Here is a 14,088-nt window from a genome sequence, read left to right on the forward strand (position 1 = left end):
CTCAGAATTTCCATCACCATGGTTACTGGCACTGAGTGGCTTCCTTTAGAATCTCAAAAACATTCCTGTAATTATTTTTTTTCTGGTAATGTGTAGAAATTAAAACAAAAATTAAAGATGCCCTATTACTGGGCACTGTTCATTTGCCTCACCATGGTAGAAATGTTTTACCTTTAGAACCATTTCAATGCTCTTGAGAAATGGTCAAGTTGAACATCTTTGGGAATGAGTCAATCTCAGTAGGCTTCTAGAAGCCAAGTGTGGTCAGCAGAAGAATGCCCCTCCAAGTCCCAATTAGTCCTAATTATTCTACATCTTAATCATCCCCCTTTTCCCAGCATGTGAATATGTTACCTTATCTAGCAAAAGGGTCTTTGCAGATATGATTAAGGTTAAGGACCTTGAGATTGGGAGCTTATCCTAGATTATCCCCGTGGGCCCAATGTCATCAAAGGAGTTCTTAAAAGCTGAGAATCTTTTCTGGCTATGGCAAACCAGAGAGATGGTAGTGTGAGAAGAGCTTGACCTGCCAGGAATGGGGAAAAGGGACCAGGAGCTAAGAAATGAGCACAGTCTCTAGAAGCTAGAAAGGGCAAGGAGACAGATTCTGTCCTAGGGCTTCCACAGAGGCACCAGCCCTGCTGACACTTTGATTTTAGCCTAATGTGACCTGTGTTGGACTTTTGATCTACAGAACTGTCAGACAACAAATTTGTGTTGTTGAGCCACCAAGTTTGTGGTGATTTGTTATAGCAGAAATAGAAAACTAATGCAGAGAGCAAGGCAGCTTTTTGTTTCTAGGTATGTTTGGAGGTAAAGACCAGGTTACAAGCATCTGGTGAAGAGTCTGTTTTGGTACATTCTTTTGCATCACATAGATCTTCTCAGTTATCAGAAAATGATTTTGTATTTTGGCATAAACTCTGTTTCTAAAATTTCCTTCCTTCCCCTTCCCTAATGCGAAGTAAACTTCAGAGGATCCAGTGTCAGGATGGAAGGGTAATGAATATGGCAAGTTGTGTTGGAGTTTGAAGAGTATAGATGTGGTCTCCTGCCCCCAAATACACTCTCACCCAGTGTTTGAAATTTCATTATTAGAGACCCATGGCTTGCATCTTCTTCAGTTTTCCCCTATTACATGCACTTATACCTCCAGAGAGGTAACTGCTATAAGTCCTTGTGGAGAATTCGGTTACTTTACCACTCCCTGTGGGACAGATTTGAGACATTATATGGGAAAGGTAAAGGAAGGAACAACCCTCCTGACATCATAATTTTTTTTTTTTTTGAGACAGAGTCTTGCTCTGTCACCCAGGCTGGAGTGCAGTGGCGCGATCTTGGCTCACTGCAACCCCCACCTTTCAGGTTCAAGCGATTTTCCTGCTTCAGCCTCCTGAGTAGCCGGGACTACAGGTGCACGCCACCATGCCAGGCTAATTTTTGTATTTTTAGTAGAGATGGGGTTTCACCATATTGGTCAGGCTGGTCTCAAACTCCTGACCTCAGGTGATCCACCCACCTCTGACTCCCAAAGTACTGGGATTACAGGCGTGAACCACTGTGCCTGGCTGCCATCATGATTTTGTCAAGAACTATTTATCTAAGATAGTTAAGGAAATTTAAATGAGATGCTAAAGGAAAATTGTGTGTGTGTGTGTTTGTTTAGTCCCTATTCAGTGCCAGATATTTTATTTAGGCTACTGCATCTAGCCTTTCAACAGCTCTGTAAAATGTCAGGTGAGGGGTTTTCTTTTACCCTACTTACAAGCTAATAAATTAACCTATTAATGTTTAAAATGTATTTTCCAGCAATTATTAGTCTCTTGTTTCTGATGCTAGCCGAAGACCTGAGACTCCTCGGTCAGAGACAAAGAACTTTATTGCTCACCATCACAGCAAAGAGCATCAGCATCAGCTCCCTTTGCTACTAAGATTCAAAGGGTAAGCTGACACAGGTCCAGAGGTATACTATACCCACAGTGGGTTTGTGTCATAGCCAAGGAACATTGAACTTGGAGAATCTACTACTTTTATAGCAAGTAGTAAGTAGTTGTGTTCTTTGTTCCAGGGCGGGAGACATTACTTTGTCCCCCAAGTTGCTCACTGCAAGCACAACCCTGACAAATAGCTTGGGTCAAGAGTACACAGGGCCTTGCATTCTTGGCATACCCTGCGCACTGCATATGGGCTTGAGAGATCCATGGAGAGAACTGTCTCTCCCAACACAAAATAGGTACTATTATTCCTATTTCACAAACAGGAAAGTTGAGGTAAAAGAAAGTTAAACGGCTAATGTAAGGAAACAAGGGGTAGTGAGACCAGGATTCAAATCCATATCTATATTCTGAAACCCATGATCTTTTTACCATATGTTGCTGTCCACTGGGAGGGCTCTTGGAAAAATAATTATATCACATCGGTCTTTTATTATGATTCACATATGGTAACAAATGCAAACTTAATATTAAAAAACTTCCAGAAGGTGCTGAGATTTCTGATGGGTATGCAAAGATATGTATTCATCTATTCATTTACATATATTACTGAAAACCATCTATGTATCTGCCTCTGTGGTAGGAATGGATGGAGAACACACAGAGAAAGGAGTAGAAAAGTTAAGAATATGTTCATATGTGGAATATCTCAGTGCCACTTAACACAACAGTGTTCTAAATTTCCAAATTCAAAACTTGAGAGTCTGTAGAACTTTGACATTCAGAAAAGCTGCCTTTTTTGAACTCCTAATCACTTTAAATTGAAAGTCACTTCAATCTCTTTTCTGCAGCTTCTCTGGATCTTTGGTTTCATTGAAGTATAATCTGGGCAGCTTCAGTGGGAATTTATCACTGTATTAAGGAAGAAGATACATTTTGATTCTGAAAAACTCAATCTCTTTTTTAAAGGTGCAAATGTAAAAAGACACTTGGAATAAATGTTAATGTGATTCATTGGAAAAATTCTTTCCATTTGAACTCTCTGCTCATACAAAAGGATAAACTCACTAAGTTCTCAAACGTCTCCAAGGAAGATGGTGATAATGGAGGGTTCAATTGTGGCACTTCCGTGTTTCTGATAAAAGCTGAGAATGAAAAAAAATGTGACCCCTTTGACATTACTTAACACATTACTTACCAAAAGCAATTATGGTTGTGGGCTTTGGAGCAGGGAAATTCTCAGCTTCCAGAAAGCCTATGGAAAATATTTAAGTGTAACCCCTTTCACTCGCCCCATTCCTGTCTCTTCTATTGATCTAATTTTGAGATTTTATATTCCTTATGAATGAATTCCTAGAGATCTTTGTCTGGAACCAGGTCTACTTTGAAAGTTGAAACACTGATTAATATGCCTGTGTATTATTTATATAAAAATGTCGGGAAGGATGTCTATCCACTCATGTCGCCATGGCTATCCTGGGGCCATGGACTTACAGGCGGTTCTTTTGCATTCTCACCTGAAGGTGGGTTACTTCAGGTGGAACAAGAATTCTCTCCTTGTCCCTGGCTTTCCAATTTGCAGTTCACTTCACCCTGGGTTGTTGCCTCCTTTCTTTCTTGCAAACGGCACATGAGTAGTTCTTCCTTAGTGCAGGTGGGTGGGTGTTTGGTGGTGAAAGAGAAAGGGGAAGGTGGGCATGCAGAAACAATTGGGGCTGCCATGCTGGTCAGGCTGTTTTCCTGCAGGCCTCTTTGGGTGTTGGTAGGCATAGGGTTGTTGGTACCTTGGACCTGCTGGACCTTTCTTTCTGTTCGTTCATTTCACAGTTATTTACTGAGTGAGGGTATGTGCCAGATGCTTCCAGGGGATATAGCAGTAAACAAAGCAAATTTCCTCTTTCATGGAGTTTACGTTCTAGTAGACAAAAGATAAAAACAACTAAAATATGAAATATATCAGGTCATGATAAGTGATGGGAAGAATAACAGATCTGGTTAGAGCAGACGGAGAGTGAAGGAAGATGAAGGTGAAGGGAGCTGTTTTTGCAGGTGAAGGGGAAAATCCTTCCTGATAAGGTGCTATTTGAGTGGAGGCCTGATGGAAAGGATGGAAGGGGCTCAGGGGCTGCTATTTCAGGCAGAGGGAACAGAACACATAATTCTGAAGTGTGAACGTCCTTGGGCTTTTCAAGGAACAGAAGATAGTTCAGTGTAGCCAGGGCAGAGTGAGTGAGCTGGGAGCATAGGGAAAGAGGACAGGGGGTTAGCTGTGCCCCAGGCCCTGTACAGCCTTGCAGGCCACAGCTTGAGGGCCTGAAGATCTTAGGTAAGCAGGAAGCATCAGGGGAATATTGAGCGGATAAATGACTTGCTAGAATGTATTTTAGAAGCATTGTTATCTTGTCTATAATTTATTTAAAATATTTTATACTGGACAGTGGGTTTTAACACTTAATGACCTTTTTTCATTAAATGTTGAAGAAATACATCACTATGTTATTGGGTATATTTAATAATCACATTCAGTGTTGTAGTGAAATAGGGAAGTGATGCTTTCCAGAAGAGAAAATAATCAAATAGAGATTTGCAAAGCCATTTGCTCATATCTCCAGAATAGGCACAAACCTTAGTCCCCATGCACAGGTGTATGAGAAATGTAAATCTTTATCTTCCCATCAATATACTCCCAGCATGAGCTCCATTGTTCTGGGATTTCCTTCTTCTATCTGAGTTTCATGTAAGTCAGGGGGTTAGGATGCAACAGAACAGCGATTCTCCAAGTGTGGTTCCCAGAGCTGCAACGTCAGTATCACCTGAGAACTTCTCAGAAATGCAGATACTCACTCTCCACCCCAGGCCTGCTGAATCAGGAGCTGTGTGGCTGGGGCCCAGGAATCTGTGATAACAAGCTTTCTAGATAGTTTTGATGCATGTTAAAATCTGGGAATAATTTCCTTATGGTGTCAAGTCATGGGTGAGGACAGGCAGTCTGTAATGTCGTCAGTCCACAGCCCACATTGGCATCAGCTGAGACGTTGTCTTCCCCTGTTGATCCACTCAGGGTCCAGCTTTGTTCCTTATTCCTGACTGCAAGCTCTTTCATGTGAAGTTTTCTCTTTCTCTCAGCCAATTTTTGGACAATTCTTATGGTCCTGTGCACATGACGATTCTATTATTTCTCTATCAAATTGAGCTATGGGAAATTTTATGGTTGTAATCTAAACTCAGGCTACTTTGGGCCTCAACATCATGAAATTATCCTGCCATGTCCTTGTTACTCTGAGGCTTGGAGAACTCATACATCACACGTCCATTTCTTTTATGGGGTCTTGCTGTCTTCATAGCCTCAGCCCCAGAATGGGAGTCCAAGTCTTCTTCACTCTCAAATTGCCTCATACTTAACTGAAGTTTCTTTTACTTTCCTTCTCCCTTCAATAGTCAAGATAATGTTTTCTAGTCTCAGGCAAGAAAATTTGCCTTGTTCTAGAAGAATCTCACCTACAGCACAAGCTATCCATCATCAAGGTAGATAAAGACACCTGGGGAAAGATCTCAAACAATAGCTTCTCTCATTGACAAAACAACTATGCTGTTTTAATTTATAAATTGAAAAACATTATTGTAAGTGTAATATATCTCGTTTTAAAAATGTGCTTGTATGTGTGCCAAATGCCTCAGGTGGTTGTTAGATGCCTCAAATTTGGGAAGTCCTGAACAGTATCCTCAGTTGTGATAACTGAAGTTGCCCACCTCTTTTCTCTTATTGATTACTAACCTTCCATGGAACCAGTGAGCCAGATTCTGTGGGTTTGGGTGTGAACTGTATCATTTATATATTGTCTGCTTTTCTTTTGTCCTCACTAGCTTGCAACAGTTAAAGGCAGGTAATTATTATTATTTTAGGCACTGTAAACCTGAATACAAATGAATGATTGAAATTTATTTGGTTTTGAGTTGATCTAGATGATTAAAAATATATGTAAGTTTTTAAAAATTATACTTTAAGTTCTGGGATATGTGTACAGAACGTGCAGGTTTGTTACATACGCATACACATGCCACGGTGGTTTGCTGCACCCATCAACCCGTCACCTACATTAGGTATTTCTCCTAATGCTATCCCTCCCCTAGCTCCCCATCCCCTGAGAGGCCCCGGTGTGTGATGTTCCCCTCCCTGTGTCCATGTGTTCTCATTGTTCAACTCCAACTTGTGAGTGAGAACTTGCGGTGTTTGGTTTTCTGTTTCTGTCTTAGTTTGCTGAGAATGATGGTTTCCAGTTTCATCCCTGTCTCATCATCACTGGTCATTAGAGAAATGCAAATCAAAACCACAATGAGATATCATTTCATGCCAGCTAGAATGGCGATCATTACAAAGTTAGGAAACAACAGATGCTGGAGAGGATGTGAAATAGGAATGCTTTTACACAATTGGCGGGAGTGTAAATTAGTTCAACCCTTGTGGAAGACAGTGTGGCAATTCCTCAAGGATCTAGAACCAGAAATACCATTTGACCCAGCAATCCCATTACTGGGTATAGACCCAAAGGATTATAAATCATTCTACTATAAAGACACATGCACACGTATGTTTATTGCAGCACTGTTCACAATAGCAAAAATATATGTAAGTTTAAAAAATTACTTTGGAATGAAATGNCAACTCCAACTTGTGAGTGAGAACTTGCGGTGTTTGGTTTTCTGTTTCTGTCTTAGTTTGCTGAGAATGATGGTTTCCAGTTTCATCCCTGTCTCATCATCACTGGTCATTAGAGAAATGCAAATCAAAACCACAATGAGATATCATTTCATGCCAGCTAGAATGGCGATCATTACAAAGTTAGGAAACAACAGATGCTGGAGAGGATGTGAAATAGGAATGCTTTTACACAATTGGCGGGAGTGTAAATTAGTTCAACCCTTGTGGAAGACAGTGTGGCAATTCCTCAAGGATCTAGAACCAGAAATACCATTTGACCCAGCAATCCCATTACTGGGTATAGACCCAAAGGATTATAAATCATTCTACTATAAAGACACATGCACACGTATGTTTATTGCAGCACTGTTCACAATAGCAAAAATATATGTAAGTTTAAAAAATTACTTTGGAATGAAATGAGATTAAAAAAATTTTTAATAAACATTTTGTTAACATCTGGGAATAAGTTCTCAGAAACTCAGAGATACTTGGGTTCAAGTTAAAGATATACTGGCTTTGACTCTCTGGAGTCAGTGGTTTTATTTTTGTATGCCACGGACACCATGCCTTTTGGAATCATGGCACTTCCTTTGCCTTACCACTCTTGCCCCAATATCCCTGTCTGTATCAGATGTATTTGTGCATTTTGTTTTTTCAGGGAGAAATATGGTTTTATTTTTGGAGAGAAAGAAGCTGCACTTGGATGTGGAATGAAAGGATTTCTAGAGATGATGAAACTGATTGCATTTGCAATGTTTTTATGACAAACTGGATGTCATCAATCCTTGTAAATATGTGACTCGTAATCACTATTTTGGAGGAAGAAGTTGCACCAGCACATTTTTAGTTTTGCTTCTAATCCACAGTAATTTAAAGTGGTCAGAATCTAATTATGCCCATTTCTGATAGACATTCAAAATAAGCCAGTTTCTTAGCTCTAAAGCTTCATGAGGCGCCCACGCAGGAGTAGCCGAGATCTTATAAGAAGAACAGCAAAATACAATCCCCTTACCCTGACTATTTTAAGGCAGCACTCTGTCAAAGTGCACTTTTCATTCCCCAGATACCTTTCCATGATGAATGACCATGGCACTGAATGAAAGTGGTCTGAAATGTGGAAGAAGAATTAACTCCTTGCAGAACATGTTTTAAAAGTTCTATTTGTCTCTGATACATGAATTGTCAGCGAAGCCTCTCAAACTGCCCACTGGCTGTGCTTTTGGGCTATATCATTAGTCAGCCAAGCTGATTAAGACTAATTTTAGTCAAAATAAATTCATGCCTGAGCAAACAACCCATGTGCAGATTCTCAACCAGAGGCAATTAAATTGAGATTCATTTTATGGTGGAGACTCAATAACTACTGTGGTTTTTGACATCATTCTAATGAACCAATGGCGAAGAAATGTCCCCAGTGTATCAGACTATCCTAGAATTTATTTTCTATATTTTTTCTCACTTTAGAGTTGCTCTTTGACTCTGGCACATCATTCTCTCTGATAATGGTTTCAAATCAGCTTGTCTGATTCATGGCTGCACAGAGAAGGTTTTCTCAGGAGCTAGTGGAATGGTTATTAAAAAAAAAACATGGAGAGGCAGATGGGAGACTATTTTACTGGCTCATCTGCTTTTGCAGGGAATGATTATACATTCAAAGTAAGTGGCACCAGAAGTCAAATCTAACTGAGGTTAATCTCACACATTTCCTTGTAGAGAAGTTAAAATACAGCAGCAGGGACAGCCTAAAAGCTGATCCCTGAGGACACGGTCATGGTCATGCTACAACCTGGGACTGAAGCAGATCTGAGAGGTCATTTATTTGAGGTTCCAGCCTTCTTACAACCTTGTTGTCATGATATTTCAGTCTTTGCTTGAACACCTTGAGTGATGGGGGAACTCATTATGTCCATTTGTAGGCAGTTAAGTGTGATATAATTCTTCCTTCTTTTGAGCTGATATTGACTTCTGAGTAGTATCCATTTATTCATTCATTAATCCTGGCTATACTCTTTGGAAGCAGCATGGAACAAATTGATTTTCTGTTCCACCTGGCAGCTAGCTTGGGTGTGAGCTAGAATGCCATTTCAAGTCTTCCACAGACTAACTGTTCCCAATTCCTTGGGTCATTCCCCATATGAAATGGGTTGGGTACTGGTTCATAAGCCTCTGAACTGGGGGAAACTGGGAAGAGACAGAGATAGTTTAGTTTAAACTTGCTTAACCCACATGCATGACACAAACAAACTGAACATTCAATACCAGGCCTGTAAAAATGAAATACATTTGTCAATTTGATTTCAGAGGATAAAGTAGGAGTAGTGGCAGCAAAGACTGTCTCTCAGGTTTCCCCATCCTTGTCCCAGGCAGCATAGCCTTAGGGCCAGTGTCTCTGTAGACTGGTGATGATGCAAAGGAGATTTAGTGGCTCTACTCTGGCCCTTTAAATAAAGTTGACTCATACACTCAGCACCTAGACTTGGCTTAAACATATGAGAATTCCTAGATCAGAGGTTTCCAGAAGTCTACTGGAGATTTAGGGATCCCTAAAGACAGATTTACTTTGGGGACTTTGGCGTGGCTGAATAGCCTTTTCTCTCTTGCGTATTGGAGTTTCACATTCAATATTGTTGATTGGAAAAATAGATTCTGCTGCTAGAAGACCATCTATCAACCAGGACTGTCTACTGCTTTCTATTTTTTTTCTCTCTTTTCTTCCCATGTCATCTTCAGGCCATTTTTAATGTCATCTTCCTGGCTCCAAGGCCATAGATTGTGCTTCTCACCCAGCATTCTGTTATCCAATCATGTAATGTCCATGTTCTTGCAGTAACTGCTACAACATGGGTGACTCAGGGAAGAGATAGTAAAGAGATGGTTAAAACCTGGCATTTTTGTGGGGGAATGGCCTTAGGTGTGGGGATTTGAGATACTCATACTCCGTATTTTATGATGGCTACAATTTATTTCATTTTTTCCCTTTCGTCTCTTCTATACAGGCACCCAGTGTGGTGTGCTTGATGTATGTCCTTGGTTATACATGATTCCATGCAAAATGTACGGTATTCCTTTGTGTCTGCAGTTTATATAAATAGTATTATGTTATAGATCTTTTTGTTTTGTTCTTTTCACAAGCTCCAATAGGCAGGTCTATTTCAATGCTTTCTATGCTGCAGTGATTTCCATGGTAGGTATCCCTCCACCCAGTATCTGTCTCCTTTTGCCTCCTCTGAACTCAGCTCCCTAATATTGCAAAGTATGTGATGCCAGGATTCCTATACCTATAGGTCTCTGTAAGAGCTTGGGGTATTTTCCCAGAATGGGAATCCTGGCTCTAGGAAAAACGGGCTGAACCAACTTACACTCTCACTAGAAAGAGATGGGGTTCTTATCTTTTTACATTCCTGTTAATGCTTGATATTTTCTGTCTACCTAATCTGTGGGTATAGAGTGATGTCAGTTTTCATATTTCTGATTACTCGTGAGGTGGGGGATCTCTTCATATACTTGTTAGCCATTTGGGCCTCTCCTTCTGTGAATATTCTATTTTACTATGGCATTTTATGTATTTTTCTTGTTGATGTGCAAAATCTACCTGCATATTCCTGATGTTAATTCTGTGACATTTCAGATATTGCAAATATCTTATAAAAAGAGTTCTCTTTCTAATGTATCTGAGTTTGGTTTGCTATATTTTGTTTAAGACTTGTTGTTTTCCTTTAATTACAGTCGTGCGGGAAAGTTGGGCTTTTATTATTGCTTTCCTGTGGAAAATTCCACAAGAACCTTCAATTTACTAATTTATTCCCACATCTAAGTACAGTCTTAAGTAAACATATCTACCAGATGTCAGCGAGAGTCCTCTCTTCAGAGCTACATGAAACTGCTTTGAAGAGCTCTTATCTCAATTCTTTAAAACTTTGTTAATATGAAGTAATGCCCAGAATCCTATGCATTCTGGGATAATTATATTATTAAGATCCCTTTGTTTTGGCGCTCACCAGTTCCATATAAATATGATACCTGAATGCCTCTTTTCATTTGTTTCCACAAGAAATTCATCTGCCTCATGCATTTGCCAATAAGTTGATTATCTAAAGTTGAGAGAGCTACAGCATAGTGTCACATCTTGACACATAAGTGTTTCTGTCATCTTGTTTGCTTGCCGTCCCCACCTCCAACCTCCATTACTGTAAATTCTTTTTCAATTATACAGAGCAATTTGGCTCCCCAAAAACTTGATGACTCAGACCCTCAAATGCTTAGCAAACTAAACGTCCTCTTGTCAGACTGACATATCTAGAATCCAGCTGGGTTATACATAGGTCCTACAAAGAGAAATTACATTTTATGTTGCAACACCAATGAGTGGTTTTGCAATGGACACAATCTAGTGAGAGGTCAGGTAACCTTCCTTTATAATGTATACTTTTTTTGTGGCATTAGAGTAGGTGAACCTTTTAGGAAGGAAAATGACAAACATTTCCAGAGCAGGCTTGCTTTTTTGTTTTTTTAAGGGGCTAAGGCTTTACCCTGGTCTCAGTGCAGATTGTAAAAAGAACATAGATCTTGGAATCCCACAATCTCTGACAATTGCCAATGGTGTCACCTTAGATAAGTTGCTTATTCACACTGAGTCCCATGTCCCTATTGTCAAATGAGAATACTAACATCTACTTCCATATTTGTTTGGAGGATTAGCGGTAATATAAAGGGTCTAGTATGATTCCTGATATAGAGTAGGTGTTCATTATGTGTTGGGCAATTATTACATACTCCAACATGATAGTGAAGAACTCTGGGAGGCAGCACCAACACCTCACACATCCTTTGCGGTGGTTGCTGGGACTCTTGAGTGGAAAGTAACAATGAATGGAACTTTTGTCAAAGTGCTGGGGAAAATGGAGGTGAATTTTCTGAAATGTTCAACTGGATTCTCACGAATGAAAAATCTTTGGTGATCTCACATCTTATTTTGTTATTTATTTTTCATTTGTTAAGAGACAGAGTCTCATTCTGTCACACAGGCTGGAGTGCAGTGGTATGATCACAGCTCCCTGAAGCCCCGAACTGGGCACAAAGGATTCTCTTGACTCAACCTCCTAAGTAGCTAACTACAGATGCATGCTACCATGACTGTTGAATTTTTTTCTTAGAATTTTTTGTAGAGACAGGGGTCTTACTATGTTGTCCAGGCTGGTCTCAAATTCCTGGTCTCAAGTGATGTTCCCATCTCAGCCTCCCAAAGTGTTGGGGTTACACGAGCCATTGCACCTGGCAGGTTATTCATCTTTTGATGTAACTTATTATACAGAGTCTACTTGGACTTTACGTAGTGGAAAGATATCCTAAAAGATCTCTTTAGAGCTAAAGATTCCCATTGGAGAAATCATAAAATCCTTGGAATGCAAACCCACCTGAATATCTGCAACAAATAAGACTACAGTCTCTTTCTAGGACTTAGGGTAAAACTAAGGAGTGTTTTTCATATCTCTGTATCCATTGGGATTTGTGGGCATAAGAATTTTCTGATTTGTAAATTGAAGATGTCTTACTCTATACGCATCTTCCTCATTGCTGTTGGTGTTATGTACAAGAAACTTAAAACAAAATATACAGGACATTATCAGTCTGTCCTGAAAGAAAAGGAGTGTTTATTTCAACTTCCTCTGACTTTACTCTTTATACGCATTGTTTCCAAAAATGTCTATACCAAGTGAAGTTATATATGGAAAAATAAAAAAAATTTATTGGCTTCGATAAAACTTTCAGATAGATATTTATATAGAAAAAATTGCCCTTGAAATGAAACAGCTACAAGAAAAACTAAGGTAGTGTAATTAAAAGATTAGTTTACATGTATTTAATTTTTTCTGCAAGAAAATGTAACTTAGAGGACAATTAATTTACATGACCAGTTTATATTACATTAAAAGCCCCTATACAGGCAGGTCCAGTGGTACAGTGAAATTGAAGTTTGATTGTCTATTGAGCTTCATGATTCTCTTTGGAACTTGACAGCCCATGTCCAGACAACTGGAAGAACTTGTTGGCTGAGGGAGCCCTTGTATCAGAAAATTGTAGAGCCTCCAAGTTCCACTTATCTCCCCAGGGCCCAGGGCAACTTGCTTCACCCCACCTGCCACCTGATCTGCTAACCAGTGTATGTGGGGTATGCCCATCTGTGGAAGTAGAGACCAAGTTTTCCCACATGAGGATTGCTTTCTCTCCTGAAGCATGAGGCACCACGGGACCTGCTCTGTGGCCAGGTATATACAACCTAGACATGGAGGAAGTTAGCCCTATTTTTGATAATGGGAGAGCCAGTAGATAAATTCTTTCGTTTTTTGTTTTTTGTTTTTTTTTTTTTGAGATGGAGTCTTGCTCTGTCGCCCAGGCTGGAGTGTAGTGGTGTGAACTCGGCTCACTGCAACCTCCACCTCCTGGGTTCAAGTGATTCTCCTGCCACAGCCTCCTGAGTAGCTGGGATTACAGGTGCGCACCACCATGCGTGGCTAATTTTTTTTTTGTATTTTTAGTAGAGACGGGGTTTCACTATATTGGTCAGGCTGGTCTCAAACTCCTGACCGTGATCCACCTGCCTGCGCCTCCCAAAGTGCTGGGATTACAGGCGTGAGCCACTGTGCCAGATCAGCATAGTTCATATGGCCTCCTAGAAGATGGTCTTACACAATTGAATACTCAGTTGTGTTGCGTACTAAGTGTGGCCAACTTAGCAATGCACTTTATATTTATTCTCTTTTCTTCTATGCCTCATTCACTTTTGCCTCCACTCCTTCTTCCTCGGGTGCTATAATGCCTAATAAAATTGCAGCATGAGCTTTGCTTTCTGGGGAACCTAGGCTAAGGCAATTCTCTTCTCATTTTAATATAGCCTCCAGGCAATATCACCATACAGATACAGACTTCATTTATCATTTCATCAGTGTATGGTGTAGGTAGATTGTCTTTAAAGAGTATTACATGGCACTTTTCATCAAGTAGTCAGTGAATTCTCTTGAGATACATGCTCAAATGGTATCTGTAACATTCTGCATTTCAGTAGTTCTACTAACTTTTGCTTTGGTTTAAATAACATTTAACGTGTCAGAATTTGTGTACACAAACCTAATTCCACTTACTTACAAAGCTCTAGTGCCCTGAGTGTCTAAATATAAAACCAGAGTGAGCTGTCATTTTGAGGGTGGAGAAGCAAACCAACTTTGTCTTCTTGCTTCTCTTAATAGATTATTAGACTTTTCCTGGTTTGTGACATGACAACAGCTTCTGGCTTTGCCTGTGTAAAGGGGTTAAGAACTGTGCCTAGCTGGAATATATATGTTCCAGCTCTCCACAATAAATGAATCCAGTAATTTCTCAGAGAAGGGAAATATGTTCATTAGGATACAGTTGGGAGGTACATAATGTAGAAAAGAGATAAATATATAAAGGTTA

Source organism: Rhinopithecus bieti, unplaced genomic scaffold (assembly GCF_001698545.2).
Source record: "Rhinopithecus bieti isolate Rb0 unplaced genomic scaffold, ASM169854v2 scaffold_23460, whole genome shotgun sequence".
Classification (NCBI taxonomy): Eukaryota; Metazoa; Chordata; class Mammalia; order Primates; family Cercopithecidae; genus Rhinopithecus; species Rhinopithecus bieti.